Here is an 18,216-nt window from a genome sequence, read left to right as displayed (position 1 = left end):
TGTCCCCTTGGACAAGTTTTATTTACTGAATTATAGATTATGACAGGATAGAAGTTTTGAGTTTTCTATTTTAAACCCTTTATTGATGATGAAACTGATGATGAGGAAACTGAAATACTCCAAACTTAAGGTTTTCATATAAGGTCATACAATCACTTCTGTGTACTTAGATTTTCCCATCTATAAAATGGGAAAAATAAGACCAATAGTGTCTAAAGAGGTTCAAATGAACTAATGCACATGCATCACTTTGCAAACTTTAAGGTATCATATAAATATTAGTTTATCATGTTAGTCACTATCATCAAGAATTTTATAATTTTAGCTTTTATTTTTAAACATCAAACTAGGAAATTAAAACTGATTTCTTCTTCTGATGTGAGGTTTTCAAAGTAAAATTTGAAGTAAAAAACACAGGGCTGTGGGTGAAACATAACCAAAAGGTATTAAAGGATCAACAATTCCTTTGAAAAATTTTGAAAGCTATCTGATTATGGCAACCTTACCACCACTTTTATAAGCAAAGCACTTATAACTGTGATGACTCAGTATTTTTAATATAAAAGGCAGTAGAACTCTAAATATTAAAATTCCTTCCCCCTTACATTCAGGGATAAAAGTTAAGTGAAGCAAGATGGGTGAGGAATAGAACTAATGAAAACTATTAATGGGTTAATTTCAAATTCGGATGCCTGAAAGGCAGATTTAATAAACATAGCAGAAAACAAATGCCATGCAGGATAATAAAATAGAATGTTTAAAGGTCTTTTAATTAAATAATTTTCAGAATTATGTCTATGTAAGGGATCCTTCTTACTAGTAGCGATGTTCCTATGGTAACAATTGCTTCTGGCAACATGAAATGATCCTAGCAGGACCTGCTCTTAAGATTCCATTTTGAGTGTATCATCAGAGAGAAATGTACATATCTCTGCATACCTAATGACATCTCTTTTGAGAAGGTGGGAATTTCTCAAAATGACAAAAGCACATATAAGCAGAATAGCATAAAGACAATTTAGTGTCTATATTTTTATACACATTTCTACTTTTCAATGTCTAAGGACAATTTGGGATTTAAGTTCTGCTTTTATAATGCCCCTGATGCATGCTGACATTTCTTACTATGTCTTCCTTTTTCCAAAAGAAAAATTTGATTTCTCCATATTCCTTCTATTATTCTGTGGGTTAAATTGTCATCATAAATAAATGAGCCTAATATTCCAAGAATTAAATCTTATGCATTAGATATTTTCAATTGTAAGTTTTGCAAGAAGTCTAAAAGGATTTCTGGTACTCAAGTGCCTACAAGAAACAGAAGAGACTTTTTCTTGCTTTTCCAAAGACAAATGAATATTCCTGTAAAATCATGATATGCTCACAGGTTTTCATTTGCCTCTATTTTCCCAATGCTCCAGCATTTAACTGATTGCATTTTTTCTCATTTCAAAACATTTTGCCAAATGGACACATTCTATTGCATCTGTCTTAGTAAGTGACAGAATGCTTTCTGACATGTGATATCCACGGAGTCATGTTCCTGGTATCTCCTGGTTGGCATGCGAAAGTTGATTTTCTTGTTTGACATTTTTAGTTTACTTAAACTCAACAGATGTGACTTTATTTACATCTTAAATATCTCCTAGATAATAGCCATATTTTACAAGCTGTCCTTACAACAGTACACACTGAAGTCATTTTCCCAAGTCATGTTAAAAAGAAGGGTCTTAACTTAATTCTAATTTCTCAGTCGTCTCTTCAGAGCATTAGAAGTGAAGGTTAGATTCTTACCTGGCACCAAATAGACCCTCTTTGGAATTCTGCACAAGTGTGCTGTAAAGTGAACTAGCACTGATTCCCCAGGTGCGACACTAGTCCAGTACTGACTGTTCCTTAATCACTGAACAATGGTCCTGACATTTCCTGAGGAGCTTTCCTGAGATACAAAAGTAGGCACAGACACACAGGATTACTGCATGGTTCCTGAAACACATTTCCTTCCCGGCTTTCAGCAATTCTGTTCACGTCTCACACAAGACAGCTACTCAAGCACATTCAAGGGCATTCCCCGAGAAACAATATGCTAATTCTCTATCTGTAGCTGCTACCTAAACTGGGTCCTGATGCACATCAGAGTACCCTGAAGAAAGAAAGCCAAGGCAATGACAGAGACTGTTTAACCTAATGAATTATACATCCTAATGCAATGTGTATGTGTGTGTGTGTGTGTGTGTGTGTGTAGGGTCTCATAACAGTCGACAGATAATATGAGATCAATAAGCTATTAAAAGTCGTTCTGGTAACAAAGGCAATAAATAATTATATATAGTAGAACTCACTTAACATTGGCAAATGAAATATTTCTAGTAGCTGCCTGGGATTTTTACTAAAGAAATAATTGTAGCTGAGCTGGTCCTTACTATTAAAACAACCATTACCAACTAATGGCTATATTTCTAACAGTTACATAACAAATTCCTATCTATTATCTCCATAGACATACCATACAACATTCTTTTGATCTATTTTGGGTCACCAATCAGTGCAAATTAATCTAGTGAACATCTATTTTTCATATTTTCCAAATATATGTTGATGTGTTATATAAGTAGACCAGCGTAGGCATCAGAACATTAATGAAATGAGCAAAATAAATAGCTTACCTTAGCTTAAGCCATCCACTCTATCATATTTCCATAGTAACAAAATTCATGTACAATATCATCCTCCCCAGTGCTAAATAATATCTTAAGATAAATTGCAAATGTATGGTATGTATAAAAAGTGGTATTCTCAAAAGAAACAAAATTCAAATCATTTTTACTGGTGAGAAAAAAGTTACATAATGGACCAAAAATTCACAAAAGCCATAAACATATTAAAAGATAAAAGAAAAATGTTCTACTTAAGGAAATAAAAAAATAAAGGCTTGGTTGAACTATTTTAATCATATGAGTATATTGAAGTGAGGGATGGTAAGGATGAAGAAATTATATAAAAGCATTTTTTTGAGTGAATAGAAGAAAATATATGACTCTCATATCTCATGAAAGAATATAATTTTGTACATTTATCAAAACAGTCATTGTGAAAAGGCCATATAAAATTTAGTATGAAGAAATCACAAATTTTATATATTATATGACTTATTGATTCCTCTAGTAGAATATAAGTTTCTTGAGGGGAGGGATTATGTTATTATTTACCATTATTTCTAGTACACTATGTGTTTTTCACACAATAGGTGCTTAATCATTGTTGGTGAATTTTTGAACACAAGTCTTTGTGATGATTATGATCTACCCTGTATTGAAAAATTTAAGTATTCAGTGTATCAAATGGGGTCTTCCAAGAAGATTTCCTCATCTGGAAAATGATGAAAAGTGTCCATCTCATAAAACTGTTGTGAGGCTCAAGTGAGATGAGCTGATGGCTATAAAGCATGTTAAATGTTTTCATGTTAAATGTGAAGTATTCATTGTGTAGAAACAAAAAAAAAAAAAAAAGAGAAAAATTGCTCTGTTCTCCTACAATGTTACTAGAGAAGCAGTTTGGCATGATACATTGAACCTTGGATATGGTATCAGGAAGACTCATGTTCAAATTCTCCATGAAAATTTAATAGCTGTATGTTATTTGGCAAGTCATCTAACCTCTGTTAGACTTAATTTCTCATCCATAAAATAGGAATATTAATGTCACCTATCTTAAGGGGTTGTTAAGAGAACCAAAACAGATAAACAAATAAAGCAAATGTGCAAATCTCAAACCATTTTATAAAGTCCAGGGGTCCTCAAACTTTTTAAACAGGGGGCCAGTTCACTGTCCCTCAGACTGTTGGAGGGCTGGACTATAAGAAGAACAAAAACTTTGTTTTGTGGGCCTTTAAATAAAGAAACTTCATAGCCTTGGGTAAGGGGGATAATCGGTCTCATCTGCTGCATCTGGCCCAGGGCTGTAGTTTGAGGACTCCTGGAAACATTAGTTACTCTTCCCTTCTCTTCTTTCTACTAAAAATATTTTATTGAAATGAATAATAAGCTTACTTTAAAGCTTGAAAGAATTGGATTAAAGCCTTCCTTCAGACATGTATATTATAAATTACAGATGATGTACCAAATTGACTTGGTAGGTAGAATGTCCTCATCCAGGAGATGAGGATCTTAAATCACAGATTCAATTTTTCTTTTCTTTTCTTTTTCTTTTAGGGATGCGCTCCTAACATTAGGTATGAGCATGAAATAGTATAACTTGGGATGAGACCCCAACTACTATTATCGGTAGAGTTTGTCATCTAATGAGTCCCAAAATAACACTTCTGGAGACTTTGGCATTTCCTTCTTTGAGATCAACCCCTGATGACCCTACCCTGTCAGCTGTAAACATATGGAATGACTACAATAGCTATTTCCATATCTATGAAGTGCAATTAAGAAATTATGTTCGGAAGTTTTCTTCAAAGAGCAATGTATCTTATTCCTTTTTGGGTGAGACAATAAACTGGATATTTATTGCTCATGACCTATGTTTCTTATGGTATCTTTTCAAATCTCAGTTGAGAATCATGGGATTCCCCTGTCAATGGGAGCTAATGATATCCTGAGTCATACTGAATTGCAACATAATGCATTTCCAGAAATATTTAGTGAGTAATGATATGGAAATTAAATATTCAAATGTCAGTGCTTCAGAGATAAAATATTTATCTATCAATTGGGGCTAGTGAAATTGTTATGGGTCAGAGGGAAAATCAGAAATGAGTGTTAATATTTTATGCCATCCTTGCTTTGATGAAATAAATATCTATAAATGATATTACGGTCAAATCAATATGTGATGAGGCTAGAAAAAAGACATGACTATGATCACATTTCTATGCACTACTGCTTGCAGGCATGAAATAAATATCTGTCACCAACATGATAGCAAGTATATTTTCGTATGATAATGGAAAAGAAACACTGTCAACATGAAATCAGGATCATTTGCAGCACTGTCAGTCACCATTTTGTAGAGACTATTGACTAAGTAAGGGTTAAAATGTTATTGAGTATGTAGAAAAATAAATCAGGAACTTACCCCCACCCCTACTTTCAGATTATTTCCAAATATGAAATAATTAATCTTCCTGGAACTATTTATAAATAGGGCCCCAAAGTTTTTTCATAATAGAGATCTTATTTTTGGACTCACAAGAAGTTCTTTAATGTTTTAAACACATATAAATACACACACTTGAGGTTTGTGGGAGGCAAAAGTAAGCTTTTATCAGCTTCTATGCTTCTACATACACATCTTTTGTCCTACCCATTTTCCAATTTTCCAGTTCTAGGATAATAATGAAACTCATTGTGTCATTGTTCTTGGAAAGAACTTGCTAATCTACTCTTGTCATTGCTCCACTCATTATCCCTGCAACTTTCTAAGCCAAAATAATTCCCTGTGGTCACCACTGACTATCTATATTATCTTATTCTGCTCAAATACCAACCACTGAAAGGCAGGGCTGTCTTCACTTTTCTTTTCTATCCTCATCATGTAACATAATTCTTGGCACATAAATACTTTTTTACTTATTAAATGCTGTAAAAGTTATAACTGAAGAAAAATAAAACTTGATTTTAATGTGCAGGAAAACTAGAAATTAAAAATGAGAGAGATACAGTACTATTAAAAATAATGAAAATGTGAGTATTCCTAATTCAGAATCATTTTGCATTTATATTTTCATTTAATGAAATTTAATTCAGTTTATCAAACTTAATAAGTTCCCAATCAAAATAATTACTTGAAAAACTATTTTAGATTACTTTAACTACAAAAATTTAGTTGATATCTTATATCTGTATAGTACATAATAGTATACATATAGCTGTCACATTCATTATTTTGTATAATGCTTACTTCAACTCTATAGATGGTCTATTTTAGTTCCATTTTATGGATGAGGAAACAAAGGTTCAGAAGCATTGAGCTGTTGAAGGTTTCAATGATAAATAGCACAACTGGTCCTTGCACCCTCAACTTCTAATTCCACGTCCAAAGCTATCTCATTATTCTGGTCACTTAATCAATGATTATAAGCCATGATTACAAAGCTGTGGGATAATGAATAAAAAGAAAGCTCTGTGGGACAAAATAGAATATCACCCCTGCATCCCCCTTGCTATTCCAAAGGAACATAAAATGCATGTCATTGAAAAAATTGTGGTATATTAATATAATGAATTTCATTATACTCTATGAAACAATGACTATGAAGACTATAAAGACATATAAAAATATATGAAAAGTGGTAGGAAGAAAAGTAGAATTACCATGACATATACCTCGATTAAAACTATGGTTTTAAAACATTCAGTAAGGAAGAAAATATCATATAGGTCAAGAGAAAAAAGAAAATAATTTTTTCATAAACAACAAAATAATAATTATTTTTCTAAATATATATGTATATGCATGTAGTAAAATATAAATGATTTCAAATTTAAGGTTTTACTGATGATTTTGCTTTTTGGTATTTTTTAAAATTAAGTGTAAAATAAATTGTAATTTTTATACTATATACTGATGCTATGATTTTATTTTGTTATACTTCTTTTGTATATTTCTTTTATTATTATTTTATTTTATACTTGATTTTAATAAATAAAAAAATAAAATGAATTTAAATTCCAAATCATGTACATATCATTACATACACACACACAACACACACATACACAGATATATATACACACAGAAATCATTCTCAGCACAGAAGTTTACAGCTATTAGCATTGTGATGACATCCTTTCCTGAATGATATGGAAAGTACAATTATAGTAATGTTTAGTAACATGGTTTTAAACAGTTGATAGCAATATCTTTGTACAATGTGATATTTGCAGTTCTGATTTTGCAAAATCAACCCCATCAAGGTGGTCGTTTCCTTGTAGGAACAGTGCTGGGAATTTTAAAAATAATCACTAGGTAAGTGGTTCTACCTTAACTTAAAGAAGTTTAGTACAAATAGTCACAACATTTCCCCCTAAAATCAAAGCAAATATGTTGTAAATATTGTTTTTTTCATAGATGTATATATGCATTTGAGTATAAAACAATAAAAACCACTAATAATTCAATATTGTTAGATAAATTCAGAGACAAAATATAGAGCATAATTTTAAAAAATACTAAGAGAGCTATCCCTCTCACTAATCTTCCACCTATTTCCAATGACTACTTATTCTATCTCTGGTTCAGCTTCTGGGTCTACAGTTTTCCCTGAATTCCTTTCCTGGCTACATTCTCCCTGGAAAATACTTCAGAAATGCTATACAACCCCATCTGAAAGATTGCCAGTTTGATCTGCTTCTCCCACTTCAAGCATTAAAAAGCTCTAAATTAGTAATTAACCATAAGTACCCAAGCTAAGATCATGTTTGTTCACATGTCCATCTAACCCATAGATTCCCAGTTCCTCACTCTTCTCTGACAGAAGAACCTTTCCTTCAATTTACTTCTCTCATCTCTGATAGTTCTTTGGTTTATTAGATGTAGTGAATTTCTAGAAGAGTATGGGTGCAGTAATAGAAAAGAGTCAAGCAAAGGGAAAGGCAAGGATTTAAAATACATCCATGGCTTTGTCATTGCCTACTAAAGAGTTTGTCTTCATTGTAGCCTTTGCAACTTAACTGGTCATTAAACATTCTTAACTGGTATTTTAACATAAATACTCAGAGGACCCAGAAAGCTGAATTGGTTGTCATTATATTTGATCATTTGTCAAAGTAATAGTAGAATGTCTCAAATTTGTGAAGTATATGCCTCCTTATCTTCACTATCTATAGCTTTAGCTTGATTGTCATGCTCACATTCCCCCTTTCTTTCTCAAATTCCTTCTGTCCTTCTTCCCCCATCTTTGTCTGTCTGTCTGTCTCTCTCTTTTTCCTTCCCTCCCCTTTTCTCCTTTCCTCTTTCACTCTCCTCTTTTCTGTGTCCTTCATCTCTCTCCCTCTCTATTCCCTTCTTTTCATCTCCTTTACTCCATCCTTCCCCTCCTTTTCCTCTCTGTCTCCCTCCTCTCTTTTTTCCTCTATCTCTTTCTTCTTTTTTCTCTCTGTCTCTGTCTCCCTCTCTTCTCCTTCTGTGTTTCCCTTTCCTTTTGCCTCCTCTCTTCTTCTTCTTCTTCTTCTTCTTCTTCTTCTTCTTCTTCTTCTTCTTCTTTCTCTTTCTCCTCCTTCCCTCCCTCCTTTCTCTCCTCTCTTTCCTTACCTTTGATAAATGTTGTATTTATTAATCTCTGAAACTTTTTAAACTTTTTTCCTATTTGAAATTATGAAGGACAAAGCTTTCCCCCTCTAAAACGCTATGATTTTCCCATCTTCTTAATACTGTTTAACACTATTTGAACTATTTCCCAATGCTAGTCAAGAATGTGTTCTTTGTAGCCTGTTGCATCAAATTATGCCATCCTTTTCTGAAGCCTTTCACTGACATTTCTCAACAACCGGAATTATTTTCCATTTTGGTCTATGATGCTGGCATTTGGTTTTTGATCTTTTTGTCCACTTTGTCTTGTCATCATCTTTGACAGAACATTCATTTCAATAGCCACATTCATGATTTAAAAAAAAAACCCCAAATCTCAACATTTCTAGACTTCATTAACTATCATTTTTATCTCCACTCACTTTCAGTCATCAGGACTACATTTTAGAGTTCGTGATCACTCATAACTCTTCCAAGTCTAAGATTCCAGAAAGTGAAATATGCTTTTCATTGCTCTTATTCCATTATTACTTTCAAATTTGTTTTTTGTTCTCTGGCAACTTTGGTCTTTTATTTCTTGTACTTTCTTCCAGTCTAAGAATTATTTCTGGCCTCACCTGTTCATCCTCACCAAGTCCAAGAATGGCCTTTCTGTAATGTACTTTTCATATTTTTCCTTTTTAGAATCCCTAGCTTCCTTCAAAACTCAACTCAAATACAATCTAGTCTGATAATGAGCCCTTACTCTGCTACAGTCAGTACAAACCCCTCCTTAAATTGTGTGTGTGTATATACATATATGTGTATATACACATATACATATATGTATACAGACATATGTGTTTATGTATTCAGTTCATTCCTTTCCCCCCATTATTGGAGATAAGGAATGTTTTTCAACTGGTCTTTGTACCCTTTGCACCTAGCCCAGTGCCTAGCTTACTTAATGCTTGTGGGACTTCTGAAGTCTCCAGACTCCTAATTGATCCAACAAAGAAAGTAAATGTGAGTTACATGTAAAAAAATAACAAAAAACCCCACCAAAACAATTATCCGAAGGTTATAGTATTTAAAAATTACTCATGCTATTTAGATATTTTTGATGTAAAGGAAATGTACCAGGATAGGAGAACAATCAATGTGTTTAAAACTGTGATTGCCTCTTTTTCAAAGTCATGATCAAATCTTGCTACCAATGATGATACCAATCATCAGAATATGTTAAAGAGCAAATCTTTATCACTACTCTGACATTTTCGTTTAACTTCTGCTGAATATCTTAGTCAATCCTGCAATTCAGAAAATTTGCCTTTACGATCTCATTTTAAATACCAATAGTTTTATCCTGTAATTTTGCTGATGCTTCATCCTACAATGAAACAACAGTCCAATTTTCTTGTTTTTTTTTAAATGTATTCAAGCGTGTTTCTGTAATGAAATGCATCATAGAAATTTTTTTTTTCTGGTCCAAGCAAAGGAAGATAAAACTGTTGACTTTGCATGTATATGGTACTGCATTTTTAAAACAATAAAGCTTGAGAATGGGGGTAAATGAGTTTAATATAATTCAAGTAAGAAACATATATATATATATATATATATATATCATTTGGAACAATTTACTCTACTGTCATATTGGAATTATGTACCACTCTAGGGACAAAAAGTTTTAGAAAAATAGACAGCCTGACCTGTATTTGGGAATAACAAGTAATCTATGCTTGCTAAATCTTGCAATCTGCCAACATAGATGACAACACAAACTGTATTTCTAACCATGACTTCTCTTCCAAGCTCCAGTCTGCCTAATGGACCTTTGATGATCCTACTGTCAAATTCTACCAAGTTAAAAGTGAGCTATACTTTCCACAAATCTATGGCTCAAACCTTGCCTTCCTTGTTTTGTTCAATGAAAAAATTATTTTTCCTTTCACCCAGGCATGGAGCTTTGGATTCATTTTGACTCCAATCAGTAACTAAAGCAGGTTGATTTTTTTCTTGGAGAGGTATTACTCACTTGTTCACTTCTCCACCCCCCCCCCCACATTGTTATCCTCTTAGACCACAGTCTCACACTTGAACACACAAGACAACACACATACATATACACACAATATATATTTATATGTGTAGTTATATTTATGCATGTGTGTAATATGTATTTATATTACACACATGCATAAATAAAACCAAATATAATGCATATACATATAAGACTTAAAATTAGATGTGTATATATGTATTTATATTACACACATGCATAAATATAACCACACATATACACATCTAATTTTAAGTCTTATATGTATATGCATATGATATGGTGGTGTGTGTGTGTGTGTGTGTGTATAGTACATACTTACTTATGTAAGTATGTATGTATGTGTATAAAAACATCACGCTTGAACTTTTATAATAGCCTTTTCAGGGGTTTCCCTGTTAATACCTCATCCTTGAGACTGTTGCCAGTACTTCAGCTACTTATTATTTACAAGGTGAAGTCACTTTACTACTTTGGACTTAGTTCTCATCTACAAAATGGGTGAGGAAGCTAGATCAGCTCTTCAATTCAATTAATTTCATTAAAATTGTTTCCTAATAGGTCTTCCTAGTTCCAAAAATAAGCACATAAATTTGTAACAAATAAAGAAACAAAATTATGAAATAATGGAAACAGTATCAGGTTTAATGTCAAGAGAATTGGATTCAAATCCGGATGCTAGAATTGACTAGTTTTATAACCACTGGATTATTATTATTATTTTTTATTATTATAGCTTTTTATTTACAAGATATATGCATGGGTAATTTTTTAAAAAAATAACTTTTTATTAACAGAACCCATGCCAGGGTAATTTTTTACAACATTATCCCTTGCACTCACTTCTGTTCCCATTTTTCCTCTCCCTCCCTCCACCCCCTCCCCCAGATTGCAAGCAGTCCTATACATGTTAAATATGTCACAGCATATCTTAGATATAGAAGGTAGAAATAACCCGGGAAGAAAAACAAAAATGGAAACAGTTTACATTCATTTCCCAGTGTTCTTTCTCTGGGTGTAGCTGCTTCCGTCTATCATAGATCAATTGAAACTGAATTAGATCTCTTTGTCAAAGAAATCCACTTCCATCAGAATACATCCTTATACAGTATCATTGTATATAATGATCTCCTGGTTCTGCTCATTTCACTTAACATCAGTTCATGTAAGTCTCTCCAGGCCTCTCTGTATTCATTCTGCTGGTCATTTCTTACAGAACAATAATATTCCATAATGTTCATATACCCCAATTTACCCAGCCATTCTCCAATTGATGGGCATCCATTCATTTTCCAGTTTCTAGCCACTACAAACAGGGCTGCTACAAACATTTTGGCACATACAGGTCCCTTTCCCTTCTTTAGTATCTCTTTGGGATATAAGCCCAGTAGTAACACTGCTGGATCAAAGGGTATGCACAGTTTGATAACTTTTGGGGCATAATTCCAGATTGCTCTCCAGAATAGTTGGATTCGTTCACAACTCCACCAACAATGCATCAGTGTCCCAGTTTTCCCACATCCCCTCCAACATTCATCATTATTTTTTCTTAGCCAATCTGACAAGTGTATAGTGGTATCTCAGGTTGTCTTAATTTGTATATCTCTGATCAATAGTGATTTGGAATATTCTTTCATATGAGTGGAAATAGTTTCAATTTCATCATCTGAAAATTATCTTTGACACATGGGTAATTTTTACAGCATTGACAACTGCAAAACCTTTAGTTTCAATTTTTCCCCTCCTTCCTCCCACCTCCTTCCCCAGATGGCAGGTTGACCAATACATGTTAAATATGTTAAAGTATAAATTAAATGCAATATATGTATACATGTCCAAATAGTTATTTTGCTGTACAAAGACAATTGGACTTTGAAATAGTATACAATTAGCCTGTGAAGGAAATCAAAAATGCAGGTGGACAAAAATAGAGGGAATAGAAATTCTATGTGGTGGTTCATAGTCATCTCCCAGAGTTCTTTCGCTGGGTGTAGCTGGTTCAATTCATTACTGCTCTATTGGAACTGATTTGATTCATCTTCATTGTTGAAGAGGGCCACACCCATCAGAATTGATCATGATATCGGATTGTTATTGAAGTATATAATGATCTCCTGGTCTTGCTCATTTCACTCAGTATCAATTCACACTGGATTATTATTAAGAGAACTCTAAAACAAGTTCTGTAGTGCAAATGGATACTATAGTCAATTATAGCAATAACAAAAGGCACCAGATGTATTGGTAACCAATCATCTTTTCATTTGGTTTCAACATTTGTTTTTGAATTTATATATTTAAATTTCAAAATATTTGGTGTTCTAGAATTTGAACTCAAAGTAAAGTAATGAAGCCATGACTTCAAGCTCTGTTTCAGAATGATGTGAGAACCCTGAAACTAAAGGGGAGACCCTGAAACTATCTCTCTCTGAAACTCCTTAAAAGACCCCCCCAAAAAAAGACCTCCCTAAAAGACCAAGAGACTGGACCGAGGGAAACAGAATAAGTAGCTTCATTCTGTTATCCTCAGAGACTTGCACCACTCCATGGATAACACTCACTACTGATTATGCTCTGTATTCAGTTGAAAATTAGGCTAGGACTTCTCATTCAATTCCAAGATTCTCTATTTTGATTTCAATTTAAACTGCTCCCAGTCCCCCACCAAGAACTGTCCATAAAACAAGCTTCCCTTAGTTCAATCTTGGGCAGCAGAGGACCTCAAAAAGGAATCATGCCAGGCCAAGGGACCTCTCTCTCTCTCTCTCTTTTTCTCTCTCTCTCTCTGGCATAACATTACCAAGATAGTGAACTATAAAACTTCAAAGGACAAAGTACTGATTATCCCTGCAACAACTGTGACAATCAACTGGGGAATGACAGCATAAAGGCTAATAGGAGAACCCCATGTACTGCCTATTAATGAAACTTTGTGTTTCCAAAGCTGAGATCTATGATTAGGTATCACACATTAGTATAAATTATTTAGAGCACATTGTAAGTGAATTGCTTATATGTAATTGCTCGTTTTTATTATGTAACACATATAATCAAGTGTTTGGAAACTGTGAAAAAAATCTTTAATAATATGGTGCAGTTGTCACTTGATAGAAATAGTTATTGAGTGCTATTCTCCACATGGGATAATTCATTACTGCAGTGATAAATGAAATAGACACCTGAAGATAAGAGGAATTTTCAGTTCTGGACAATGACAAACTTCTTAGATCTTTTCCAAGAGCAAATTTAGTTTAGGCCAAAGTAATTAGTTATTTGGTGCTTTTTGTTATTGCCAAAATTGATTGTAATACTCATTTGGATTGTCAAATTTATTTTATAATTCAGTTAATATATACTGACCATAGGTTTGTTATCCTAGGCTTAGAGTTGAAAGGAATCTTAGAAGTTATCCATCTATTCCATCCCTCCTAATTTTATATATGCATAACAGAGGCTAAACAGAGGGATTTGCTTTTATTTAAATAGGTTATTAAAAGTCATGATTTAAATACATTTCTTCTGACTCTGATAAGGTCTAGATTTAGGGAACCAAAGTGAGATTAGGGTTTCTGGTTGTCAGGAACTCGAGTTAAATGATAAGGTCTGGTGGCAGGTTTGGGGTTCAGGGAACCAAATGGAGAGGTTTGGCTCCCCTGCACTCCCTTGGAATTTGGTGCAAGGGTAGGGAGTTTTGGGGACTTATTTCTGGCGGCACAAAGATTCTCTGTAAAGGAATTTACAGACCTGAAAACCTAGATTGATAAAAGAGGTTTATTATAGGAATTGGGAAGTAAGGTTAGAAATCCCAACAGAGAGACATAAATTCTTTTTAGGGAAATAGGTGAGGATAAAGAGAGGATAACACTGGAAAAGAATATTATTCCAGCAGGCAGATCTATGGAAAATGGAGTTTTGCATTGAGAATGCAGTTCTCAGTGGACAGAAAGTCCTGGCAGCAAAAGGAGCTGCCAAGGTCCATCTGCAAAGGCCATTAGTTGATGGAAGCTATTATTTTGAGTGTCTTGTCGGGGGTTGGGACAACCCAAGCAGGTTAGACCCCATGGTGGTTAGGACAGCCCAAGTTGGCTCATCGCTGGGTTTCAGCTTAAGCTGGAATTCAATGAGTTTCTTCAATTCTATAGGATTGGATTTCCTTTGCTAGATAACACAATGGAAGTCTTATTTGCTTTAACCTCAGACAGGGTCCCTCATTGAGGCAGAGTTGAAGGAGATTTTCTTCTTCAAGGATTTTTAGACTTTTGGGGTCCCCTCTTCAACTCCATATTCAAACTTGCACTCTACTACAGAATGTATGAAGCCAGAAGAAGAGATACCCACAGAAGTCAACCTGGTAACCTATTGTTTTTTGTTTGAGTACTGATAATTGAGTTTTGAGCCAACTAATTATGGAAATTCTATACCCATATATAAAAAATACTAGTTCTTTCAACTCTGTTGAAAAGGCTGATGCCTTGCCTAAAATAAGTCAAATATCATCTATTTACAAAAAACCTTCCTTCTGAGTGAAAATTAATATATTCTGCATAAGAACTAGGACAGTTTACATCTTAATTATTTCTGATTAATTTATAGGCATAAACAGCCCAACACTGAATCATCTCTCACTTCCAAATATAAAAGTAAATCAAATGTGCCCTCTAAGAAGATAAGACTACTTTCCAGCTTGGAGTCTAGAAACGAGGACTAGGCAATGAAAATCTTTGGCTCCCCTCGATTCCTGGTCAAGGAGCCAAATGATAAAGTTTGGCACAAGGCAGGGAGTTGTAGGAACCCCCTTCTGGCAGTGCAGGTCCTTTGTAAATGAATTTACAAACCCAAAAAGTTAAACTGTCAAAAGAAGTTTATTATTAAAGATCTAGCAGAGAAATATTCTAGCAGAGAAGTCCTGATGGAGAAGTAAAGTTTCTAGTGGAGGAGTCCTGGGCGGGGGAGGAGGGAAGGAGAATGAGAGAAAGAGAGAGAGAGAGAGAGAGAGAGAGAGAGAGAGAGAGAGAGAGAGAGAGAGAGAGAGAGAGAGAGAGAGAGAGAGAGAAGAGAGAGAGAGAGAGAGAGAGAGAGAGAGAGAGAGAGAGAGAAAGAGAGAGAGAGAAAGAGAGAGAGAGAGAGAGAGAGAGAGAGAGAGAGAGAGAGAGAGAGAGAGAGAGAAACTGGTGGAAAAGTCCCAATGGTCTGCTCATCTGTGAAAGAAGACTTGATTCTCCTCCACCTGAATGGTTCAAAGAAAATATCACTGATTTTTGAGTTAGAGGATTCCAGTTCAAAGTACATACCACCAGCATGATTTCTGACAAGCTACCTAACCTTCCTTGTCCTTATTTTCCTCATCTGTAAAATGATGAGTTTAGACTGGTTTCCAGTTCTATATTTATGGTCCTATGAATAAGGAGGCTATCTCTCTTGGGAGACTACTGAATCTCACTCTTTTCAAGGGGGATTGAAGGAAGGAAGTGGGGAAAGAACAGGGTTTAATCATTTCTCAGAAATCTTACAACCAACATAACAGGAAAAGAAAATCCATTTAAAATCACTAAAATAGCAACGTAAAAGAGAAAGCATTTTTTCCTTCTTTTTGGCACCAATTCTATGCTTACAAAATACTTTTCATTCAAGAGTCTTCAAAAGGTCAAGCAGAAACTAGACAACACTAAAAAACACACCTTCATTTGGTAACCACAAGAAGTTGCCAAAATTTAAAGGGCTAGAAAGCTCTTATACCCAAATACTCCAAAGCAATGGAGGTAACTTAGATGAGAGATTTACTAGGTCTTCCTAAATAGATTCCCAGACTCGATTCCATTCATCTAAGAAAAAGAAGAGTAATTGCTGAAAGAGGAAAAGGACTAAGAGATAGAGAGATTATCTTCCAGAGGAACAGAACTGAGGAGAAAGGAAGTCAATGAAAGTAGAAATAACTGATCCAGATGGACAGAGGATGCATGAAAGACAAATGATACTATGGTCTTAGAGGAACTGGATATCACATGTTATGAAAACTTCACATAACATCTTTCTATTGCCTGATCAATTGATTGATTATATCTCTGTCTTTTATACATTTATCTACCCACCCATTTCTCTTTCTGTTATCTAATATCTCTATAGATATTAATCTATCTACCTATATCTATATAATATCTATCATATCCTATCTATATCCATCTTTCCACTCATCTCTCTCTGCCTCTCTTTCTACTCTGTCTCTCTTACATTCTCTGCCTCTTTCACAAATCTTTTAAGAGTTATATAAGCCTGGGTCGAATTTTGTATATTAACCTTGAATATCTGGCTCATTCTCTTGGACTCTATGCAACAAGAACATGCCTAAAAGTGGCATCTGTATTTGCCAAGCCTGGCTGCCCTGGAGAACAAGAGAGTGGGATGGAGGGAGATTTTGCTCTTATCTATGCCTTAGAGGATGCCTAATTAGCTTCCTTCCTGGCTCAAAGGGAGAATAAAGATATTTTAGTCATTCGGCTTTTTTTCACTTAACCAGCCAATTCAGGAAATAAACTAGTGTCACGAAACAATCTGTAGCAGTTCGTTCCCTTTGGCATAGTCACAGAAGTTTCAAGTTCATGAGGAGGCAGGGGTTTGTGCTCAACAATCTCTAAAGTAATTGGGTAATGCTAAACCTTTACACATCAACTCACAATTTAGAAAACAGGAAGGAGGAATGCTGTAGCTCTGAATTCAGTAGAAAATAAAGGCATAGTCAGAAGAACAGTTAGGTGAATGGAGTGATAAAACTGTAGTCAGGAAACTCATCGTGACCCTGGACAAGTTACTTAATTCTGTTTATCTCAGTTTCCTCATTTGTAAAATGAACTGAAAAAGGAAATTGTAAACTACTCCAGTATCTTTGCCAAGAAAACCCTAAATAGGTCACGAAGAGACAAACACAACTGAAAAGGCTGAATGACAATAACAATAACAACAACAGATGAACAGTGGAGTTTCATAGAGAGATCACTGTATTTGGCGTTTAGAGATGCAAGTTTAAATCTCAGTATTGCTATTTGCATTCCACTACTCATTTTTCTTTTCTGTAAAAATAAGGAATGCCCTTTGAAGTCCCTTCTAGAGCAAAATGTACAATCCTATAGTTGAATGACAGAAGGCAGATATACTTAAAACTTTTTTAAATTTATTTTTTAACACACATTGCTTTTTTGAATTATGTTTGTAGAGAAAAATCAGAGCAAAAGGGGGAAAACCATGGGAGAGATTAAAAAACAGAAAAAAGAAATGAAAATAGCATGTTTTGATTTACATTCAATCTCTTTAGTTCTTTTTCTGGATGCAGATGGCATTTTCTGTCCAAAGTCTATTGGGATTGCTTTAGATCACTGAACCACTGAGAAGAAACAAGTCTTTCAAAGTTGAAGATAACACATTCTTGCTGTTATTGTGTACAATGTATTCCTGGCTCTGCTCATTTTGGTCAGCATCAGTTCATGTAAATCTTTCCAGGTCTTTCTAAAATCAGCATGTTCATCATTTTTATAGAACAATAGTATTCCATTACTTTCATATACCACAACTTCTTTGTCCATTCTCCAAATGATATTCATTTTCCAATTCTTTGTTACCACAAAAAGAGCTGCTACAAACATTTTGCACATGTGGGTCCTTTTCCCTCCTTTATGATTTCCTTGGGAATCAGACCCAGTAAAGGCACTGCTGAGTCAAAGGGTATGCATATTCTATAGCACTTTGAGCATAATTCTAAATTGCTTTGCAGAATGGCTGGATAATTTTACAACTCCACCAACAATGCATTAGTGCCCCAATGGCAGATATACTTAATCTTATATGAGAGAGATGCTCTTAACATTTCAAATAAACATCTTCTTCAATGAGTCTTTTTGTAAAGATGTAAATTTTTGCATCTAGTAAATGTA

At 34.3% G+C, this 18,216-nt stretch overlaps 1 protein-coding gene across 8 annotated transcripts in view; it reads right to left on the bottom strand.

The window, feature by feature from the left end:
* SYT1 (synaptotagmin 1) overlaps window positions 1-18,216 on the bottom strand; it is a 724,462-nt gene that overhangs the window by 354,002 nt on the left and 352,244 nt on the right. Inside the window, exon 1 of one of the 8 annotated variants that reach the window (XM_051963232.1) lies at window positions 1,792-1,885. The exons of the other annotated variants lie outside the window; for them this stretch is intronic. The gene's annotated coding sequence lies outside the window, so the exon portion shown is untranslated. Of the gene's footprint in view, window positions 1-1,791; window positions 1,886-18,216 lie in introns of those variants that run through there. 8 annotated transcript variants of the gene reach the window in all.

This window comes from Antechinus flavipes, chromosome 5 (assembly GCF_016432865.1).
Source record: "Antechinus flavipes isolate AdamAnt ecotype Samford, QLD, Australia chromosome 5, AdamAnt_v2, whole genome shotgun sequence".
Taxonomy (NCBI): Eukaryota; Metazoa; Chordata; class Mammalia; order Dasyuromorphia; family Dasyuridae; genus Antechinus; species Antechinus flavipes.
This window is presented reverse-complemented; position numbering and strand designations above follow the sequence as displayed.